Consider the following 21,806-nt stretch of genomic DNA (forward strand, 5'->3'; position numbering starts at 1 on the left):
TGGTGCTTGAATTATCTTATTTCAATTTGTTCTGTACCAGTGTTAGCTGGACATTTGTCTAGCTTCCCTCTCACTTGTGGACTAGTTTCAAGAACAAATCAAGCTGATTATATGGTACAGTAGTGCCTTATATATAGTACTCACTCAATAAATGAGGAATTTAATTCATTCTCATCTAGTTCCCCATTGGAAAAAAAGTGCATTGTAATCTTAAGGGACTTTTCCAATGTTCTACATCTGGTCAGTGGAAAACAAAATAATTCACTAGCATTTTAGGTGCCGGTATAGGAAAACAGTTTTTGCATAATGTTAACAATCAAATCATACCATATTGGCACCATCTGATTCAAATTTGAATCTTTAGCACCAATTTATTTGAAAATTATACTTTTAATTTTTACGTTCTCATAACTATTAAGCTAACTATTCCTGGTTGGTCCTGATGCATTATAGAGTTTTATGATCACTGTGCAGTGTGGCCTGACAAGATCTACAGCAGGAACAGCCTCACTATGTTCAGAGTGCATTCGTAAGAAAAGCCTCAGTTTTAAGAGGAGTGATATAAACCTAGAATGACAGGGGAAAAGGGTGACCAGGTGTAGGATGAAAATATAGTTAAATGAAAAATGGCTAAGGAATCACAGGATTTTGGACCTTGAATATCAAGAATTTCAGGGGCCCCATTAATGCTATTTTCAAATCTTTGAAGGTGTTGAATTTAGTAAATGAATAAATTATTTATGTGTGTCTTTGGAGACAGGAATAAAACCAAAGCTGAAGAAAAAGAAAATCAATTGCTATCTGTTTAACTATAACTAATTTATTGAATCAGTTGGACTCAGTAGGATACAAAAAGGAAGAGCAAGAGAGTGAGTGAATGAAGAGAGAGAAAGAAAAAAGGAAGAAAGAAAGAGAGAGAAAGAGGAAGGAAGGAAGGAGAAAGAAAGAGAAAGAAAGAAAGAAAAAGAAAGAAAGAAAGAAAAGAAAGAAAGAAAGAAAGAAAGAGAAAGAAAGAAAGAAAGAAAGAAAGAAAGAAAGAAAGAAAGAAAGAAAAAGGGAAAGGAAAGGAACGAAGGAAGGGAGGGAGGGAGGAAGGAAAGAAGAGAGGGAGGGAGGAAGGAAGGAAGGGAGGGAAAGAAAGAAAAAGCAAGCAAGCAAGGTTTTGCCCTCTGACCTTTCATATACACCTCTAGGGCGTTTCTCTTTCCCCATCATTTATTGGCATCTAGGACAAGCCTCTCTGCCCCCATTTAGTCACAAGAACAGTCTCATTTCAGTAATTTTCAAAGCCCTACCCAATAATATAAGAAGCTTTGAGTCTTATCCTATTTGAAGCTTCTCCCTTCCCCTGTATCTGGCTGGAAATCTGAAGTGCATGAGAGATTGGCCTCCTCTCTCTTCCCAGCTCCACTTCTTCCCGTCACTCCCTAGCTACTCTTTGATGGCGCCCAGGTCAGACCCAGGTAGTGAGAGAAGATTAGGCAAAAGCGGCTCAGTTGTATGCCGTTGGTTGAGTTACTTTCAGGGCTTTTTTGCTGACAGTGTTTCTCAACAGTGTTTCTACAGATTCCTAGAAACTCTTCTACTGGGTATTCCTCCACTGCCAGTCAACCTGGGCAAGGCTGCTCCTCCAGCCGGCTGCTTAGGACTAATCTGGGCTTCTGCTGGGTCCCTCTGCTGTGCTCTCCTTGTCCCTTCAGGCAGTCCTTTTCGGTGGAATCCTTTTCAAGCTGACCTACAGCCAATTCCTTTTGGTGGGATTCAAATCTAGATAATAGTAAGGACATGCATTTTCCTATGGCTGGAGCAAGTGCAGCTCATTCTATAGCTCACTCTCAAAGTCATTTTTCTTCCTTTTGTCATCAGCAAAGCACAGCTCCAGCCACAGCCTCTCCCGTTAGACCAAGAGTAACTCAAGTATCACATCTTCACACATCAAGAGCTTGACCAAAACGTTATTTCAGGGTTTTAGCCTGATTCTTCCTTGAAGGCTTCTCACTTAGAGTGGGGTGGAAAGTACCTTCTTCTCCCCTTATCCCAGTGACACAAAAAATGTTCCCCAAAGAAATGTCTTTCTGGAAGGCTTTCAACCATGGCCTTTTATAGATGCCTGTGAATGAGTGATAACTAGTGCAGGCAGGTGCAATTTAGGATCACCCCCTTTGCAAGTCTAGCTCCATGATTTAGAATGTTTTGTTCTCCAACTTTGGGCCTCCAGAGACAACAGAAAATAATTTTAGTGAACATCCTTTGGCTTACTTAAAAATGTTTCAATAATTCAGAGGTTCAGAAAATTTAACTATCAGCCTTGTGAACCCCTAAATAATTCAAGTCAGGGCTAAATCTCTGTTTTAGACTGTGAGAGAACAGATAAGTCTCCACCATAGATTGAGAAGGTGATAATCTCTAAGTTCCTTTTAGCTCCTAGGATTTACTGATCCACAGGCTGCCTCTGTCAGATGAGCCGAGTGGTCTCCTAGTCTTCAAAAACAAACAAAAGGAAGAACATCAACAGAAAACCAGAATGTGATGCAACTCAATAAACATCTCCACATATCCTACTTGGCTATTATGTATTTGATCTCTTCTCATTTTGTTTGAGTTGGCAAATCATGATAGCACCAAGATTGTTATTTCAACTCTAAAATCAAATCTCTAGAGGGATAAAAGCAGAGTTTTTAATTCAGATGTATTAAGTATTAAGATAATCAGAAGAGGCTAGAAAAGAAAATAGTAACAACACTGGAATGATTAAGCAATGTGGAAATCTTCAACTCTTTAAACATAATTACAATAATGATAATTAAAATAATTTTATTATCTCTTTCCTTTCCTTCAGGGTCTTTCATTTTAATTGCACTTAGGCATTTTCTTTCTCAGGCCAGAGTTAGTATCCTCCCTGCCCCCCAAAACTTGCTTTGGTTTCTCTCCAGTAACTGAAAGAATTAGGTTAGCTTTTTCCTAATCTTCTTGATACTGAGGTGATCAGTAAATGCACTTTTTGCTCTGAGAAAACTTGGGTGCCGAACTTGTTACTTCTCTGAGTGGTCCTATGGAATACACACACACACACACACACACACACACACACACACCCCATACGTGTGAAATGTAGATTTGTCACCAGAAAGGGGTCCTGATCCAGACCCCAAAAGAGAGTTCTTGGATCTTGCTCAAGAAAGAATTCGGGGCGAGTCCACAGAGTAAAGTGAAGGCAAGTTTATTAAGGGAGTAAAGGAATAAAATAATGGCTACTCCAGAAGCAGAGCAGCCACGAGGGCAGCTGGTTGCTGATTTTTATGGTTATTTCTTGATTATATGCTAAACAAGGGGTGAATTATTCATGCCTCCCTTTTTAGACCATGTAAGTAAATTCCTGACATTGTCATGGCATTTCTAAACTGTCATGTCGCAGGTCAAAGTATAACAGTGAGGACGACCAGAGGTCACTCAAGTCACCATCTTGGTTTCAGTGGGTTTTGGCCAGCTTCTTTACTGCAACCTGTTTTATCAGCAAGGTCTTCATGATCTGTATCTTGTGCTGACCTCCTATCTCATCCTGTGGCTAAGAATGCCTTATCTATCTGGGAATGCAGCCGAAGGGGTCTTAGCCTTATTTTACCTAGCCCCTATTCAAGATGGAGTTGCTCTGGTTTAAATGCCTCTGACAGATTTCCTAACATTTGCATAAAGAAGATGGAGAAGAAGGTTAACATTTTGAGCCCTACCTCAAATAATTTAAAATTTCTCAGATATTCTTGCCTCTAAAACCCCTCTTCAGCTAAACCTCCATGGAAGATTTTTTTTTTCTTTTGACTTTTCACTTTCTTACTGCAATATCTTGACTTTGGATCCTTTTCTCCTCTCCCCCAGGTTTTCCTCAGAAATTTCTCATTCTTTCCATGAGGAGTCAATTCACTACCTCAGCACCTATTGCACATTTTTTATATTCAAACACATTCCAGTCATGTTCAGCAAACAAAAAGAGCCTCAAACAGCTCCTGCCATCCTGAGAATACAACGTAGCCAAGACCTTTGGCTACTAAAACACACTGACCACAGTTTATCCTCCTCATCCCTAAGGTTTATCAAGGTAGTCTTCTGAATGAGATGTTCTCCTTCTGTACTCAGTTTTCATGCTGCCGATAAAGACATACCCAAGACTGGGAAGAAAAAGAGGTTTAATGGACTCACAGTTCCACATGGATGGGGAGGCCTCACAATCATGGCAGAAGGTGAAATGCACGTCTCACATGGCAGCAGAAAAGAGAAGAGAGCTTGTGCAGGGAAACTCCCCTTTGTAAAACCACCAGATCTTGTGAGACTTATTTACTATCAGAAGAAGAGCACAGGAAAGCCCTTCCCCCATAATTCAATTACCTCCCACTGCATTACTCCCACAACACATGGGAATTCAAGATAAGATTTGGTGGGGACACAGCCAAACCATATCATCCTGTCCCTGGCCCCACCCAAATCTCATGTCCTCACATTTCAAAACCAATCATGCCTTCTCAACAGTTCCCCAAAGTCTTAACTCATTTCAGCATTAACTCAAAAGTCTACAATCCAAAGTTTCATCCAAGACAAGGCAAGTCCCTTGCACCTACAAGCCTGTAAAACCAAAAGCAAGTTAGTTACTTCCTAGATACAATGGGGGTACAGGCATTGGGTAAATACAGCCATTCCAAATGGGAGAAATTGGCCAAAACAAAGGGGCTATAGGCCCCATGTAAGTCCTAAATCCAGTGGGGTAGTCACATCTTAAAGCTCCAAAATGATCTCCTTTGACTCCATGTCTCACATCCAGGTCACGCTGATGCAAGAGGTGGGCTCCCATGGCCTTGGGCAGCTCCACCTCTGTAGCTTTGCAGGGCATAGCCCCCCTCCTGGCTTTTTTCACAGGCTGGCATTGAGTGTCTGTGGCTTTTCCAGGCACACAGTGCAAGCTATTGGTGGATCTACCATTCTGGGGTCTGGAGAATGGTGGCCGTCTTCTCACAGCTCCACTAGGCAGTGCCCCGGTAGGGATTCTGTGTGGGGACTCTGAACCCACATTTCCCTTCTGTGCTGCCTTAGCAGAGGCTCTCCATGAGGGCCTGCCCCTGCAGCAAACTTCTGCCTAGGTATCCAGGCGTTTCTGTACATCTGATATCTAGGTGGAGGTTCCCAAACCTTAATTCTTGACTTCTGTGCACCCACAGGCTCAACACCAATAGAAGCTGCCAAGGCTTGGGGCTTCCACCCTCTGAAGCAACAGTTTGAGCTACACCTTGGCCCCTTTTAGTCACAGCTAGAGCAGCTGGGATGCAGGGCACCAAGGGCTTCACACAGCAGTGCCCCACTCTACTGGTACCAATTTACTGTATTCGTCAGTTTTCATGCTGCTGATACATACCTGAGACTGGGAAGAAAAAGAGGTGGTAATGGACTTTTCAGTTCCACATGGCTGGGGAGGCCTCTCAGTCATGGTGGAAGGTGAAAGGCATGTCTCACATGGCGGCAGACAAGAGAAGAGAGCTTGTGCAGGGAAATTCCCCTTTTTAAAACCATCAGCTCTTGTGAGACTTATTCACTGTCACAAGAGCAGCCTGGGAAAGACTGCCTCCATGATTCAATTACCCTCCAACGGGTCCCTCCCACAACACATGGGGACACAGCCAAACCATATCACCTTGCATTGATACATGTAATCTCAATGAAATAATGCAAATTTTCTTTATGCTTTGTTTCTCTGTTCTGCCAACTGAAGCTGGGTGGATAATTTGGGGTATTATTTTCCTTGGTAGTCACAGTAATCATGTTCAACCAGATGGCACAAATATATGAGGAAGCAGTTGTGCAAAGTGAAGAGGGTTCTTAGATCTCACACAGCTTTCCTGTGCTCCGCATTTTGGAAGTTTCTGAGTCAGCAAGCCCTGAAGACATCGCAAATAGGATGCTATTTCTTCCCAGGGTCTGCCCATATTTCTCATGGCTCCAAGAACTACATTCCACAAGATTATTTTTATGTCCAACCATACATCTAGAAACTTGTTTAGATGGAAATAATGACAAAAATTACCCAGATGATTATCCTTTGAATTTATAGGGCACTTTTCTGAGGGACTCCAAATTCTTCTAAGGCTAGAAGTCTCCCTGTCACTTCTCCTCCCTAACTACCATAATTCAAAAAGTAGTGATTATACCTATACATGAAGACTTATTTCAAGGATTTAAATACTTTTTAAAGAGTTAACCACAAATACAGAGTCCTGGCATGTTCCACCCATACCTGATGCCAGGAATTATGAAATAGGAAGCTGGCGGTGAGTGATGGTGCCTACTCTGGTTGTAAAGTAGTTTACTTTCTGCCTGAGTAAAGCATTAAGACATGCGTCAGGTATCATTAGCGAAGTTGTTCAGCAACTGTCAGCCCCCAAATAATTACAGACCACGGTTTCTTCTAAGATGTGCTCCCCACTTTCCACCATGGCGGTAACTGCCTTATACTACCTGTTCCATCAGCATTGCATGTGAGAATGTGAGGGGCAGGCTTGCTGCTTGCCTGAGGTTAATGATTACCCTGTGGATTTTCTCTACGATTTACACATTCTAATATTTTTCTGTTGTGTATGATCACCTGGCGACATTTACAGGGAAAGAAAGAAGTGCACTGCGGGTCAAGATTACCCATAGACTTTCTCACTGACTCTGAGTGTATGTGGGTGTCAATGCGTGTGGGGTGTGTGTCTGTGTAATCAGCAACATTGCTGCAGTACCTTTGAACCACATTGGAAAGGGAGGAACCAAAGGCAAGAAAATGACTTGAATCAAAATCATCTCTCCAAGTGTATTATTGATCCATAGAAGGAATGTTCTTGTAGGGTTGCAAGATGACGTCCATGAGGGCTGTGTGCATACTGTTTAGGACAGATATTACTGCTCTATATATTTAAATTGATGTTTTGTAAAATAAACACACACAAGCACATGACATGAACCTTCGTCAACATTCCTTAAATACTGCCTTTACTAAGGAAAGCACAGGTCTTCATGTGGTTAAGAGACCATAATTTTGGCCTAGGAAGCTAGTCTTTATGTTGAGAAAATGAAAGCCCTCTGAAAATTAATAGTTCTGCATGTCTTCATTCACTTTACAAGGGCAAATCCACGCTGATTCCTGCACTGTAGCAATTTAAGGAGAGTAAGCATCGGCCTCACCTGAGAGATATGAATCATGATGAAATCTTCCCCAGATTGCCCCCATTCATCCAGCCTCCCACAACTTCCCAGTTCACTACAGTAATACATATCTCCTCCAGACACTTCTGAGAGTTGAGGCTGGACATCTCAGTAAATATGAACAGAGCCTCTTTCCCAATAAGTTAGCTAATTTAGGTTAGTACATTAAAATTCCCTGAAATGGTATTTGGAGTCTCTTGGAACATTTTATTCCTTAGGCAAATGTGGCCCAAAATAAAATTGCATTTCCCCAAAATGCATCTGTTCTAAGGTTCAGGCCCATCCACAGAAAAATACAGCTGCCTCTCTGTGGCTCACCCTGCCTGGATCCCTAATGAGGCTCTGCTAATCTCCAATTCCTATAAGCGGCTCATTTCTTACTACATCTTGGGCTTACAGCTGTGTGGCTTTTGGGATGAGATTCTTTTTAAAAAGCTATGTTGAAAGGCAATCCATTTGATCAGAGAGTAATATCTTGACTTCATCTTTTATCAGTTCCCAGTGATACTTGGGCTGCAGGTGGAATCCTGCAGTTACCTTGTTTAACATTAAAAATAATTTCATTTTCCTGCCAGAAGCTGGTCTTACTGATCATGTTGCTGCTTAGAAGCCTGGAGAATCATGACTTTTACTTAACTTTTAGTAGTGAGAGATGGCAGATAATCCTAATTAAGAAAGAAACACAGATGGGGAGAAAGACTGCAATGCAGAACAAGAATAACAAGTCTACTGTAGTAGTGATTTCCATAATCCAAAAGAGAAAGGGAAATTGTCAAGGCAGCAGGAATTGCTTTCAAGAGCAGTCTCTACTCCAAGAATAAAGCAGAGATGCAGCTGAACTTACTCAGACCCTCTACTTCTTTCTTCAATACGGTTGAAGATTTCAATTTAATCTAGTGCTGCAAAACCAACAGTTCAGTAGAAAACACCACCAATTCTGAAGGGAAAATCAGTTTACTATTGCATTAGCTATATTTAAATTCAGAAGGTCTGGAGACATTTTCCCCAAGGCATTACTTCTTTTCTTTACTTCAAATCATTAGTTAAATCTTCTTTTTGAAGATTTAAAATTGATATAGGAACTGTCAATGCCTGTAGTCCTGTGACTTGCTGTAGTTGATAGTCAGTCTGCTGACTTGGGTGTCTAATACTGTTGTCAAATGATTGAGTGCTTATTAATTACATCCCTGGGCAATGGCAATGGCCATTACCCAGGGCAGCATAACATGAATGCTAAATCTGAATACAGCATGGAGAAAACCTAAGATTCTCAATAAATCAGAACCTATTTGTATATATGGCTCTCATAACAGACAATCGATCTTCTATGTACAAGCAATAAAAAACAAGAAGCAAATCTATCTCTAGAATTAGAGAAGTCATAGCTTTAGGGTCAGCTAAACCTAACTCCATGTAAACACATGAAGAGTCCATATTGCCTTCTAGATAATCCATATATTCACAATTTGAGTGGTTTATAACAGATACAACCAACTCAATAACTCACAAATGGAGAAAGTTATGGAAATTGATCAAAGAAATACTAAACACCAAGTATCTCTCATTCAACACTGAAAATTTACAAAAATAGTCTTTAACATTCAGAATCTAAAGGATTGTTAATGAGCCTAAAGGACTTACTAGATCAGTGTCAAAGGTCCTGTAACCTAATGTAGAGAGAAATTTGGGTTCTGTTTTGGCTAGAAAGGGATAGTGAAACAATTTCAATTGGTTGACTATTGCGTATCTCTCATTTTTTATATAGCTCATTTACTTCTCATGGCAGTGCAAATATTATTGTCTCCATTTTAAAGAAAAATAAATTGGGACCAAGATAATAGTAATAACACTTACAATGATTGTTTTAATTACTATTAGAGTTAACATTTGGAGGAACAATATGTCAGTTAACCATACTAAGTCCTTTAACTGTATTATCTTACAGAACTGTTCCAGAAAAGGTCGATGTTTTCATCCTCAATTTATAGATGAAGAGATTGAGGCTTGCAGAGTTAGAATAATTTGCCCAAGATTACACAGCAAAAACAATAAGGCCAAGATTAATACCACAGTCAAGAGCAGCTCTTTCAGAATTTGTCTAGCAGGATTTCTAGTTTTTACCAGAAAACCTCCCACAAAAGTAAGACCAAACAACAACAACAACAACAACAAAAACCTAGTCACTTCTACTAGGCCACAGCCACCAATTGGGACAGATATGATATGCTTTACTTGCTATAAATCTGATAATTTTTCAAGTTACTGGTAATGTGAAATGTGATGGTCCTCTGTAAATTACCAGCAACAAGTGCAATAATTGAAAGTGTATGGTATTCACTAGGAAAATAAAGGCAATATTTAACGTATGAAACCTAGACCAGGCCCAGTGGCTCACACTTATAATCGCAACCCTTTGGGAGTTGATTGCTTGAGGCCAGGAGTTTGAGACCAGCCTGGGCAACATAGTGAGACCCTGTCTCTACAAAAAAACCAAAAACTTACTTGGGCATGGTGGCAGACACCTGTAGTCCCAGCCACTAGGGAGGCTGAGGTGGGGGAGGAAAGACGATTTGAGCCCAAAAGTTTGAGGTTGCAGTGACCTATGATTGTGCCACTGCACTCCAGCCTGGGCGACAGAGTGAGACCCTATCAAAAATAAATAAATAAATAAAGCATGAAATCTAGTGTCAGGTATTTGTGGTCTAGTCAGTGATATACTCAGCAGGAGTATTACAGTTGTTAGTCCCTGCATTAGTATAGCAAATAAACAACTTCCCTGAACTTCTTACCAAAAAATTTCATGGTGATACCAACATTGCTTTGAGCACCAATAAATACATTCATAGCTCATTTATCCTCATCAGTTAACCTTCATCTTATAAAAGCACAATTAACTATTAACTTCATGATTAAAGGTTGTTCTCAATTTCAAGAGTGGGGACCCTTGAAGATTTTGCCAGCCAAGGTTACATTTGCTTTTTGATTATTGCTGTCTCAGCAAAATTATGAAATACCAGCCGGACACAGTGGCTCACGCCTGTAACCCCAGCATTTTGGGAGGCCAAGGCGGGTGGATCACCTGAGGTCAGGAGTTTGAGACCAGCCTGGCCAATGTGGTGAAACCCTGTCTCTACTGAAAATACAAAAATTAGCCAGGCCTGGTGGCACGCACCTGTAATCCCAGCTACTAGGGAGTCTGAGGTAGGAGAATCGCTTGAACCCAGGAGGCGGAGGTTGCAGTGAGCCGAGATCGCGACATTGCACTCCAGCCTGGGCAAAAAGAGTGAAATTCCATCTCAAAAAAATATATATATGTATATTATATATAATTTATATTTATATGAAATACTTTAAGATCTACAAATTGATAAACAAAAAGTTCCAGGAAGAAGTTTAGAAATATTCTTGAATTGTACTAAAGCACCTACAGGATTTCAAAGTAATTTGCCAGACATATTTTCTAATGTAGGTTTTATAGTCTCTGGGGTTTTTCTACTTACTGATTGCATGAGGGGCCCAGGAACTATTAGAGTGTGCATATCACAGTGTGTGTCTCTCTACTTCCCAGGCCCCCTTGCAGCTAAGTTGGCCATATGACTGACAGCAAGCCCTGGAATGCAGCCAGAAGTGATAGAAGCCTCTTTCACACCATGCTCCTAAAATATTCCAAGAAATTTTCCAAACCCACTCTCTTTAGTCCATGCATCTGGAAGTGAAAGTTTTAGAAAGGGTAAAGTCACTTAATGGAAGGGGCCCAGATCTAGCCCCTTGAAGCCAAGCTGTCCAACTAGAAATTCTGCATTAGTATTTGTGGGTGAGTATTAACCTTTGTCGGGCTAAGCCATAGAGAATTGTTTTAATTGCAGCCAGCCTGATTTTATAGTGACCTTGGATCCAGAATATTACTTAGATATTACTAGTATCTACTTCATAAAGTCTCTGTGAGGATGGAATAAGATAATGAACTCAAATATAAAGCAACTCCTTCTTTACATGAGTTTGAGTCTGTAGTATATAAACTACAAGTTATGTGTTTTATGATATATGCCTCTAAAAATAAATACACATGCAATTATATATATATATACACACACACACACAAGCATATATATATGTTTGTAAACACACACCTCACTCAGTCCATATATTCCTCCACTGTGAATAGAAATGTATAGAAAGCAAGCAATCTTTAGGGTGGCCATTTGGTGGTTACCAGACATAGAAAAAGAAGGTAATAAAATATAAATTTTAGGACAGTCTTTTGGTGATTATGCCAGACTCCTACCAGCATCTTTCCATGCCAGATCAATGGAACAGAAAATTCAATCATGTAGACTCATAGAATGGCAAGCCCACAGGGTGAATGAACTCAATATAGCTCTTTATATCGAAAGCCGAGAAATAGAGAATTCAGGTTTGTGTCCCAATATGATAACTTCTGCACGTTATTATAAAGCAAATGTGAGCTTTTCCCAAGATAGAAAACTATTGTGACTGATTTCTGGGACTTTTAGAGGCCCCTCTATATGCAGCTGAATTAGATAGCCAAAGAACTCTTCCTAACAGTGGTTATTTCTGCATCAGGTGGTAGAAAATGAGGATCGCCATTTTAGAAAAGATCCCAACACTTTCTCACTAGAAGTTAGAGAAATCATCAGAATGACTAGCATAGGTAAAAATCAGTTATACCTATAGGTTTTCAGAAGTAAAAATATGTCTTTTGGATTTGCTTTTTTTTTTGGTTAAATAAACATGTATCCTGGAACTTAAAGTAAAATAAAATTAAAAATTAAAAAAAGAAAGATGGACAAAGGCAGTTAATTAGCACAAATAAAATACACGTTGCCAATAAACAGAAGAAATAGTTAACCAAAAAAATTTTCTAAAATTTAGCTTATCTTGAGGCAATATGGGGAGCTTGGACATTGGGTATATACAAATACCGGGGCTATTTAGGTAATCCTATCACAGGAACCCAACATTTTTCACTTTTCTCCAGCTCTGTTAAAAAGAAAGGAAAAATGTGTATACTCAGTACAACATTCACTTAATGCCACCAATTCACTTAATGCATTGTTTAGATGTGCAATGGCTACTAGTTACAGTGTTGAATATAGAAATGTGTACATATGAGTTATATAGCTCCTGTCCAAAAGTCAGGAGGCCCAAGACCCAGGAAGAGTTGATGTTCTTTGTAACATATGACATCAGATCACAAAAAATACCAGAATAGTTTTGTTAAATAATTTTCTTGAGTACTAAAATTTTATAAAATTATTCTATTTTTAAAATATGTTATCTTAATATACATACTAATATTTTGAAAAATTACTTGACCGTATCAGATATATTCCTATGCATACAGTTTTGTAGGAATACCATAACAAATATCAAAAGCTGGGTGGCTTATACAGCAGAAATGTATTTTCTCACAGTCCTGGAGGCTGGAGGGCTGCGACCAGGTAGCAGCAGGGTGGCTTCTTCTGTGGCCTCTCTCCTTGGCCACGTCTTGCAGTGTTTTCACGTGGTTATTTCCTCTGCACGTGTATCCCTGGCATCTCTCTGTGTATCCAGATGTCCTTTTGTAAGTACACCAGTTAGATTGGATTTGGGATCCACCCTAATGGCCCCATTTTAACTTAATCATCTTTTTAAAGACTCTCCAAATACAGTCAGTCTGAGGTACTGGAAGTTAGAGCTTTAACATATGAATTTTGAGAACACACAATTCAACCCCTAACACTATATCATGAATTAAATAATATAGGAGAATATAATAGAATAATCATGGACTGTAGGGGAAATTATATTAGAAACAGATTCCCGGTTGATCCAGAAGTAGATGCATCCCATGGTGGTTTTTAATCCAGTGGGGGTCTTTGCCACTGGCTAAGTCATTTAAGAATATGTGGAGCATCTTCTTCAGGCCAGATATTGTGGCAGGAGCTGTACATGTCAGCAATAGTCCCTGTCTTAAAGCTCAGAACCCAGTGAACACCCAGGAAAAGACATGAACAATAAAAATTTAATGTAATAATAAATAAGCACAACCATAGAAGAATAAACAGGGCATTAGAAGAGCAAAGGTAACTATCTCATTCTTCCTGGAAATAAGGAAATTTCCACAGTATAAAGGACACTTCAGTGAAATAAGAAGTTGAGCAAGAAGAAGAAAAACGAAGAAAGAGCATTTCAGAGACAGGAGGCAACCTGGGTGAAGTTTAAAAAGTGGCAAATTCTTCTGTATGCCTAGATGAAGATGTAAGCTAGAGAATAATGATAATTTGGTCAGAAGAAGGAAGGGCCTGGTGTACTCTCTAATGCACTTGGACATATCTAGTGTAATGCTGCCAAATACGACATTCTGCAATGAGGGAAATCTTCTACGTCTGAGGTGGGTTAGATAAGGTGGTCATAGCCTCTCTTAAAGAGGAACAAACCACCCAACAGTGTGCAAACTACATCCTGGGCTCATGGTTAGAACATCCTGCCACAAGCTGGTAAAAGAGAAGGGGAGAAAGTCCCCAAATTTTTGCAAGCACAGAAGCCCATGATCAGTGTCTTTGGGCTGACCTATGCTCATTATAATAGTTAAAAACACTGCTGTGTAGAGAATTAAGATGCTAAGGAGGCATGCGATATATGTACTAGGATGGCAGCAATAGTGCATATGTGTCCAGAAGACCACCCACAACATGCATAGCAACAATGCCCATTCCCATCCCTTCATGAAAATCATGTAAGACTCTCATAAAGGGAGTTTCCCCAGCATCAGTCAGTGCTGTCTCACTTTTGAGCAGCCTGCTCTGATCAGCTGTCAGAGTGCACTTTTACTTTCCAATAAACTCCTTTATTTTGTTTTTACTTTTTACTTTTTTGAGACAGTTTCACTCTTTTTGCCCAGGTTGGAGTGCAATGGTGCGATGTCTGCTCACCGCAACCTCTGCCTACTGGGTTCAAGTGATTCTCCTGCCTCAGCCTCCTGAGTAGCTGAGATTACAGGCATGCACCACCACACCCAGCTAATTTTTGTATTTTTAGTAGAGATGGGTTATCTCCATGTTGGTCAGGCTGGTCTCGAACTCCTGGCCTCAGGTGATCTACCCACCTCGGCCTCCCAAAGAGCTGGGATTACAGGTGTGAGTCACCACACCTGGCTTCCTTTGTCTACTTTTATTTGAACTCACTCTCAAATTCCTTTGTGTGGTGAAATCAGGAACCTGAACTGGCCCACCGACAACATGTCTGTGCTGTGCAGTATGGTAGCCACTAGCCACATGCAACTATTGAGAATTTGAAATGTGTCTTGTGTCACAGAGTAACCCAATATTTTTAAATTTTATTTAAATTGTTTTAAATTTAAATATAGATAGCCAACATGACTCATGACTACCGTATTTGACAGTGTAGATTTAGAAAGGGTTTTTTATCTTTTTTCTTCATCTATACTGTCCACATGCATAATACACTCCAATCAGATACATTTTTCATTACGTGTGAGATGTGTAGCAGGATGTTTAAGTGGAAATTTGGCTGTGAATATATGGCAGCAAGTATTAGAAACCAAAATGAGTTGCGAAATAGATCACCAAGTCAGGGTTCTTCAGAAAAACAGAACCAATAGGATGTGTGTGTGGATAGAGACAGAGCCAGCAAGCTGGAGATGCAGGATAGCTGAAGGTGGAGCACCTGTCCAAGAGCCGGCAGGCTCAAGATCTAAGAAGAACTAATGTTTCAGTTTGAGTCTAAAGGCAAGAAAAAGCTGATGTCCCAGTTTCAAAGGAAGCAAGGCAGGAGGAATTCTGTCTTACACAGAGGAGGGTTGGTGTTTTTGTTCTATTCAGACCTTCCACTGACTGGATGAACCCATCCACATTAGGGAGGGCAGTCTGCTTTCCTCCGCCTATTGTTTTCAGTGCTGATCTCATTCCAGAACACCTGCACAGAAACACCTAGAATGTTTGACCAAATATCTGGGCACCTGTAGCCCAGGCAAGTTAACTCATAAAATTAACCATCACACCAAGTGAAAACTAAAAAGTACTTATTAGAGACTTAAACCTCTCATGCATGTGAAGAATATAAGAGTTTAGACAGCAGTTGTGGAGAGAATCAGTGGGGACTATAGAGAGAGCTACTCATGGGTTAGTCTGCTGTGAGAAACACCAGCTCCAAGGGAAAGGATCTGTTCACCTCTCACCTCAACCCTAATGAGAGAGCTTCGACCGACAGCTTGGTAGGTGTCCTTGCTATTGGAGTGACACAGCGGATTGAAGTCTGGTTCCCACAGGGAAAATTCAAAAAGCAGAGTGGGGCTGGCTAGTTGTTCCAAGCAGAAGGAAGGAAAGGGAGGCAGCATATTTCAGTTGCCTGACTCCCAACTTTGGTTGACACAAAGCATGCAAGAGTGTTTGCCATAACTAGATTTGGGCTACATGTGAACTCCTTTATTACAGGGTCACCCATAGAGGCAAACAGGCCTCAGCACAACAATGCTTAAAATACAGCATTCCTAGAGTCAGAGAAAAGTATATCACCTGCATCAAGGGAAATGTAGATGAGCACTCTACATCTACATGTACTCTTAGAAGTCCCAGTGTTGAGACTTCTAAAGAGAACCACAATTTCAGCACCCAAGAAGAAGAAGGCTTTTAACTTCAGCCATGTCCTGAGAGTATGAAATCAACTTTTGAATATACCAGTGAAGTAGGATATTTCCAGCCCACATATCACTTCCTCCACAACACTTAAAACAATTAGAAACCACACTTTTCAACTTGAGAGGAGAGCTTGTCCAAAATGAAAAGGCTGACCACATCTACTTCCCCAACTGCAAGCTTTCCACCAGTTGGCCTTAGTTAGGAAAAGAAGAATAGCTGTAATCTGAGTGCAGTTGGACATTTTACCTGTAATATGAAACTAGACAAATCCAAGAGATGTCTAAGAGGCATAACTGAAGGCTTTTGATGAACATATTTGATGTAGGTAGTGAGGAAGACAGGGTTTTGAATATTATGCTTGGGTTTCTCCTTGTGTAATTCTCCCCAGCTATATATATTTGATGATCCTATGACTTTATATTACCTAAGATTAATTACAAAGGTCAGTGGTATGGTGGAGTTTTCATCAAGAGCAGAGAAAAAACTAGCCCCATAGAACCAAGCATTAAGGGACCAAGGAGAGAAAAAAAATCACTCTGTATCTAATAGTTGTGCTTATCTGTGTACCAGATACTTACACAATGGTATTCAAATAGTCCATCAATGAGGGGGAAGGGGTATGATCCCTAAAGCAACATCTTAGAAACTTGGGCTAGGTGAAAATGTACATTTCAGTAGCTCAAAATGCCTTTCTAGAAAGATTGTGATTCTCTCAAGATGAGAATCTCTCCTATGAAGGATGGGGAGCCGTTACGTGATTATTAAAGGAAAATAACATAAAGAGCCTTGTGTTTTAGAAAGCTCACCCTGATACTTATGTGGGAAATACAGATGGGCTAACTTCAGACTTTAAACACAAACACCTGCTGGGAGATAAATGCAATTGTTCTGGTGAAAGTTGATGAGAACCTGAGCTAAGAAGATAAGGTAAGAAATGCAACAAAGGGAAGAATTTCAGGAGATATTTAAGAGGCAAAATTAACAGATCTTGATAACAAAATCAGATGTAGGTGATGGGAAACAGAGGCATTGAGGATGATGTTCAGGTTTCTGACTTGGGTAATTCTCTCTAGCTATATTATAGTAGAAACTCCAGAGGCATGAGCTGTGGCTTGGATCAAGGTGGTCCTTATACTTATCGAGTCAGAGCCAGTCCTGACTTTACGAGGTGGGCGTTCTGCTATATCACATCACTGTATCATATTACCTTCCTGTGATAAGCAGAATAAGGGTCCCACAAAGATGTCTATGTTCTAATCCTGGAAACTAAACATGTTAGGGTACCTAGCAAAGGGAATTAAGGTTGCATGTGAAATTAGGTTGCTAACCAGCTAACTTTAAAATAGGGGTCGTATCCTGGATTTATCCAAGTGGGCCCAATGTAATAAAAAGCCCCTTAAATTTGAAAGAGGGAGGCTGAAGAGTCAGTGTTATGGTGATACAATGTGAGACCTGAACAGCCTTTGCCGAATTTGAAAATGGAAGGGAGCCAGAAATGGAAGAACACAGGCAGGCTTCAAAGTTGGAAAAAAAAATCATTTTTCCCTAGAACCTCCAGAAAAGAATATAGTTAAGCCAATACCTTGATTTTGTCCCAGTGAGACCCACTGCACACTTCTGACCTCCAGAATGGTAAGATGATAAATCTGTGTTGTTTGAGAACACTGAGTTTGTGGGAATTTGATACAACTGCCCTGGGAAACAAATGCACTTATCATTTATCCTTTCTCAGCAAATCCCTACTCTCAGATTCATCCACATTTCTAATTTGTTTACCTCTAACTAATGCTTTATTTATAGTTTTCTTGACTTGTTATTTGCAACTTATTTAAACAGTATTATAAGCTAGTCATTGTGTGCCTACTGCTGTGTAACTATCACTGGAGTAAGTTAAACTACCAGGTGTATTCCCTATGAACAGTTAGGCCCATCAAATTATCTCAGTGCAAACATGAACAATAAGAACATCTTGTGTTGTAGTCTTTTTTTTTCTGCTTATCTGATTGCCATACAACTAAAACATTTCCCAAGTAATAAATAATTTAGTTATAAAATTTGGGCAGCTTTCTGTCATAAGATATAATATTTATTTTGCTGCTGAATTAATTAATGTTTGGGAAATGCCATGTAAATGTTAGCTCTTATCCTCTTCTTATTTATAGTAAGTACATAACCTGAAACTTAAGTCCATGCAATAGAAAATGCTGTGGACTGTAAGTGGTAATGATGAATTAACTTTATTTGTCCTTATGACTTGATCTGTAACCTGCATATAAAATTCAGAACTTGAAATGATGAAGATAATATCTGTCCATCCTAGCTTGGCCCAACACTCATGAAACACAGATGTGAATGATTTTTGACTGGAAGATTTCAAAATGAATATGCAGCTACTACAACTTTTATATAACTTTAAAATTCTGGAAGAGGAATGTAAGACTCTGTCCAAATTGTGTGTTTGGGGCAATGAGAATATTATATGTACAGTCCAAAATATATTTCCAAATACAGGTAAACAAAGGCTATCTTGATTCTGTTTTAAGGTCGCAAATAGTCTGTCATGGAGTTTAGATTGTGAGTCTCCCTGCTACAAGATGGGTCGCAATTGGAAGAGTGCTTTATATTCCCCGTGCCACTTCCAAATGATCCTAGAGGTTAGCAGAAAACAGCATTGGGGCTTCCAAAGACAAGGACTGAATTATATACTTGGTAAGACGAGAAATGATAACATTGTATTCTTCAAACAAAGTAACAGCCAGACAGGCAAAAGAACAAAGAATCTGGCCTCCAAGAAATCCTTAATTATAACCCTGCACCCTAAAAGGACAAGAATATAAAGCGGGTCAAGAAGAAATGCATGAATTATATAAGTAAAGAAAACTGAAACACAGTTCCAGGAACAAAGCAAGCTATCTATAATTTACTACTATAAAATTCAAGAATTTTGTACCCTAGCTTATGCTATTAATCCATAAAGATACAAAAGCCTTCAATATAAAATGATACTAGAAGCTGTAATTTAATTAAGGCTGAGGTACTACAGTTGTTAATTACATGTGAAATAGTAAATATTTAAAATATTTGAAAATTGCTCGTATTTCTTAAAATTGAGTAATATGCCGTAAATCTCAAACGGCAGGGTAATTGCAGTCTCCGTGGCAAGTCTGTTTGTACAGCAAAACCTGTATAGCATCTCTGGAGAACTAAGGTATAATCTGCAGCTGTGTAATTGAAGAAGATCTGACACATGGAACTATACAACAAGTTATTTTCAACTAGCAGAGCTTAGGATATTTTTCTTTCAGAATAAAAGTGCAGAATTCTGGATTATAATTATATTTCTACCACACTAAAATAGCTCACAAATGCTTATTCTATGTTAGAAGCAGGCTTTGAAATGGATAGTCTAAATGTATGGAATTTCACCACTTTTTGACAATGTAATTTTTGATTAATTTTCCAACACCATAAGCAAAACGCACCTGAACCCATATACACAGTGAATCCTGGGTGGGAATGTTGATTTAAATGTGTGTTTGCAATAAGTAAACATCCTGAAACACATCATATTCCTGTTCACATTAACTGCCTCTATCAAATATTGAAACCAAAGTATTTTGTTATTCAAAAGAATATTGTTTTATGCCTATGTATGGATGGTTGTTCCAATCATCTTACAGACTCTAGTGCAACATGAGATACTTGTAAACTTCTATAGCCTATGCTGTATGGAAGCTTTGTAGTTTCTTCTCCACTTCCTTAATCTGAGAGTAGTTGGTTTGTCCCTGAGTTTTCCTGGGTGAATTGACTTTCCACCAAGTGTCATCAAGAGAGTTTGATTTCTGGTTCTTGCCTTAATGAATAAGAGCTGCAATTCCAAGTAGTTAGCTGTGGCCCACACCCAGGTATACCTCTGAAGTAACCTTAGCATAAGTTCAGTTAGTAGATAAACCAAGATCCTCTCTACCTGACGAGAATCTAGCTAAAGGAAAGGCCACAGGGCTACCAAGGGCTCCTAAGAAGTTTCCAGCTTTTCATTGGCCATTTAAAAAACATCATATCACTTGTGGGACTTGGAACAATGAGGACTCTGTTCTTCATGAATGGACCTTGAGATTGTTTTACAGGTAAAAGGAGGGAATTCAGCTTATTACGAAGACTTCATTCAAGGTCAGGATGTGGCTGGAAGAGCGGCCTCTCTAAGAACATGGTTTGAAAGGAAATCTTGTGAGGAAGTAAGAGAAAATGACTCACAAGCCAGCCACACGCACATCAGTGCAAGTTAGCAGGATGGCAGGTGTCACAGGGAGGTAGAGTGCCCTTGGTGCCTTTTGGATCCCAATATTTTAATGTTTACCGCTTCTTGTTATATAGTAATATTCCTAACCCTGCATGTGGCACAATTGCTTTCATAAAGACAGTTATAATGAGTGGATAAAGAAAATGTGGCATATATAAACCATGGAACACTACTCAGACTACTCAGCCATTAAAAGGAACAACATAATGTCTTTTGCAGCAACTTGGATGGAGCTGGAGACCATTATTCTAAATGAAGTAACACGGGAGTGGAAAACCAAAAATCATATGTTCTCACTTGTAAGTGGGAGCTAAGCTATGAGTACACAAAGACATACAGAGTGATATAATGGACTTTAGAGACACAGAAGGAGGAGGGTGGGAGGGAGGCTAGGGATAAAAAAAAACTACACTTAAGTACAATGTATACTACTCAGGTGACGGGAACACTAAAATCTCAGAATTCACCACTATATAATTCATCCATGTTACAAAAAACCACATGTACCCCAAAAGCTATTGAAATAAAAAATAATAAAGACACTATTATGAAGATACTAGAATTAGTTCATACAAAACTAGCAGGGGAGCTTCTTTGATAGATGATGAACTCTGTGAGGGAGGGACATATTCACTTTTGCATGCCCAGAATCTAGCATGATATTTGGCAGACAGTGGGTGCCAGAGAAGTGTTTATTAATTTGGATTTTTTAGTGTCCCTTAATTGTTTAATGTCTGTCTTCCTTGGCATAGGTATTTCCTAGTCCCAAGAAACTGTGAATAATGAGGTATAAAGCACATACTTATAGTAACATCATACACAGTGTCACAAGATTGATCCTAACGTAGCTTCACTTTTATGTACCTTTTATTTCACTTATTACATAGATGGGAGTGAACACCCCAAGGAAAGACAGGTGTTAGGGCTTTATACATATTTAAGAATGTGAACATGCCCATAAGCCTATAGTTTGGGAGCAACACAAACACTAGAAAACTTCATGAGTCTCCTTCAAGGGTGTGTTCATAGGAGGTGCTCAATAGATGTTAAGTGACTGACTGCTAAAGGAATAATGGGGGCATTGGGCACTCGTCAAAAATAAAAGCTGAATGAATGATGGGAATAAATTTCTGACCAACATGGGAAAAATACCTGTACTATTAAATCCTGGATAGCTATAATTGTGCCCAGGATCCCATTTCTTCCATTCCACTGGCCGACTCAAAACCAGAGCAAATGTGCAAAAGATTCTGTGATATGATTTTCAGAGCACAATTTTCTTCATCTTCCTTTCTTTCAGCCCCAGTAAAAAAACAAGTCCCACAAAGATGTAGGATCTCACTTTGCCTGCATTAATTGTCCTTTGCCCAGTTTCTCTTCTCTTGGAAGGCCGAGGCAGCTTCTGATTTTGATCACTTCATGTCCAGGTAAGCAGCGCTGGGAAGCATATTGGGGCAGGTCATTGAAGAGAAGAGCTACCATGCTTCCAGCTTCACTCAGGACACAGACGGCAAAGGCTCAATAGTCCAGAACAAAACAATCTTGATCTGAAGCTTGACAATCCCTATTTGCAGAACACTTACTGGCATTAGCTGAAAATTTGCTTTTCTTTAAAACCTTTC

The 21,806-nt window shown here is 39.6% G+C and overlaps 1 long non-coding RNA gene and 1 other non-coding gene across 2 annotated transcripts in view; both read left to right on the forward strand.

Annotated features, from left to right (window-relative positions):
* Positions 1 to 21,806, forward strand: part of LOC129481062 (uncharacterized) — a 122,929-nt gene that overhangs the window by 18,844 nt on the left and 82,279 nt on the right. Inside the window, exons 3-4 of the long non-coding RNA XR_008657247.2 lie at positions 10,793 to 11,038; positions 21,485 to 21,611. This is a non-coding gene — a long non-coding RNA (uncharacterized lncRNA). The remainder of the gene's footprint in view (positions 1 to 10,792; positions 11,039 to 21,484; positions 21,612 to 21,806) is intronic.
* On the forward strand, positions 9,299 to 9,357 carry LOC129481429 (U7 small nuclear RNA). The gene has a single exon (XR_008657423.1). It is a non-coding gene; the product is annotated as a U7 small nuclear RNA (small nuclear RNA).

The sequence above is a fragment of the Symphalangus syndactylus genome, chromosome 4, assembly GCF_028878055.3.
Source record: "Symphalangus syndactylus isolate Jambi chromosome 4, NHGRI_mSymSyn1-v2.1_pri, whole genome shotgun sequence".
NCBI classification, from domain to species: domain Eukaryota; kingdom Metazoa; phylum Chordata; class Mammalia; order Primates; family Hylobatidae; genus Symphalangus; species Symphalangus syndactylus.